Source organism: Mya arenaria, chromosome 10 (genome assembly GCF_026914265.1).
Source record: "Mya arenaria isolate MELC-2E11 chromosome 10, ASM2691426v1".
NCBI classification, from domain to species: Eukaryota; Metazoa; Mollusca; class Bivalvia; order Myida; family Myidae; genus Mya; species Mya arenaria.
This window is the reverse complement of record NC_069131.1, coordinates 57,371,871-57,374,287: the sequence shown is the minus strand read 5'-3', so window position 1 is coordinate 57,374,287 and position 2,417 is coordinate 57,371,871.

The window sequence follows — 2,417 nt, the reverse complement described above, 5'->3', positions numbered from 1 at the left end:
GTGTCGATCGTACCATACTATTTAGGGTTACAAACCACCAATATTTCTGCAATTTCTGAAATACACTTCATGACTGTATATTTTTTTTATCAAAGCAAGAATTTCAGAAAAAAAGTTTAGGATTCTAGAGAAAGTTCTATATTCATAACCGTGAAAAGTGCTCTTAATTGAGAGGTTTATGGTATTTATGACAGGCACCTGGCTCATTGTTTGTTTCTGAAATGTTGATTTATATAATTTTGAATACATATATTGTATATGGAGATTAACAACACATTTGAAGATATTTAATGCCTTTGATACACAAATAGGTGCCATGAACAGAGGAGTCATTGCCCTTTTTATTAAATTGTTTTAGACAAACAAACCGAAATCAATGTCCCATACTCGTCTTTTTCTGCAGTCGGAAACTGTACAGCAAATTAATTCCTATCGTCACTGCATGATATGTCCTCGTCTAAACAGCACCATACACACAGACAGTTATCTAATGCTTTGATCTGTGTATAGATGATGCAATTTCGAAATATCACAAAGTGATAAACGCATAATTTTAGGAACAGCCATATTGATCAGTCTTCAAATGTCTTGCCAATTGTTGAGTATATATACCATGTGAGTTTTATTTTAAATATCCTAAATGCTAATTTTAGATAATAAATACCATTACACTTGTTATATTAACTTTCACTTTCCTTTGTCATATGTGTTCATGTTTTTATTATCTTAACACTTGTTAACTGGAAGAGTATACAATTTCCCTTATTCATTCAAAGCTTATGTCACACTTAACTCATATCTAAAAACATTACACTTAAAGTTTATAATTGATAGTATTACAGCACCTGGGATTTTAAGACCTCAACGGATGGCATATGGTAATCTGATTGTCTGTCCGTCCGCCCGTCCGTCCTGACGGTTTACAATCAATATATGAAGAAAGCTTTGGCCGAGGGGCCTGAAACTTGGTAGTAAGATTCGTCATGATCAGCAGATGAACCATATTAATTTTGAGGTCATTGAAAAAAGGTCATGTTGGTTGTGACTTAATGCTGAAAATTGATAAATGATCAATATCTGAAAAATACTATGGCAAAGTGACCTCAAACCTTTGTACTCATGTTGGTCATGGCCAGCAGATGAATCATATTGCTACATATAGATACACCTCTAACTTGGTTTGGGTCCCTCATACATGACCAGCGCTCTAACTGTTTTGACGTCAGTTTGGCTAAGATCAAAGTCGTAGTGACCTTAAGCTAAAAATTCGATTTCTTTCAATAACTGAAGAATGCTTGTATCAATGTACCTCAAACTTGGTTTGCTAGTAAACTACATCTGCTTCCTTTTAGTAATGTTTCAGCAACATTCGTGACGTCTTGGATGCTTTGCATCAAAATAAATCTGTTAGATAGTTGGGTTGATCAATATAAACAGTATATGTGGGCCCACATACTGTAGATCGTTTTGGTTCATCAAATAATTACATATATGTAAGCATTTAAACTGGAAGTGATGTTAAGTGATTGATGTTTGTTACAATGATTTGGAATAATAGCAATACATGTAACTGGTTAATTCCTCTACTGATGTTGATCAAAGAGTGCATATACAAAATTGAGATCGAAAAGGCTAATTGCACATAAGTTGTACCGTATTGAGCTCCGACACCATTTTGGTCATGTATTGTTAGAAACAGGAGTTAATTCAGGATAATTATTACTGATTTCAGGATGTTGACGAAAAACGGCGTTGTATGTCGCGGACACGGAAACAGCTGTGTCTGTTTTTTTCTAGAGACCCTACATGTATATCATTCCACAGTATAGGTATAAATGAACTACTAATTTTTTACTAAACTAATTTTTTTAACTAATTTTTTACTAAATATCTAATTATTCATTGTCAATAGGTCCTGACCTTAGATCGACAATTGAAGGTAGTTTGATTGAAGCGGAATTAACCCATCGGAGACCCAAAGTGTAGTATAGATCATACCTGCGGATTCTACGACAAAAAAAAGTACACTGGGTGTTTGAAAAGTTTTCTTCTTTTTGTGTGTTGATAAAAGTGCTAAATATGCAAATTCGATCATATTTAATATATATATCACACATTTTTTAGATGAAGGAAAGTCTTATGGTGTTATTTCACCTGCAATATATGCCATAGAGTGGGCGCATTCAATACATGGTTAAGAGGATCAAAGAAATGATTCAGTTGTGAAGCATTTGTCTGATACTGCGAAAATATTTACATCCAAGCCTAGGAAAAGAATAGGCGTCATTGACGTTAATGTGCTTTATGTCAATATGTTTTCAAAGGATACAACAGATATGTTTCTTGTTTGTGATTTTTTTGTTTTTTTGTTTATGTCTTTGGCGTTTACCCTGTGCCATAAAATGGGGTTTACGTTT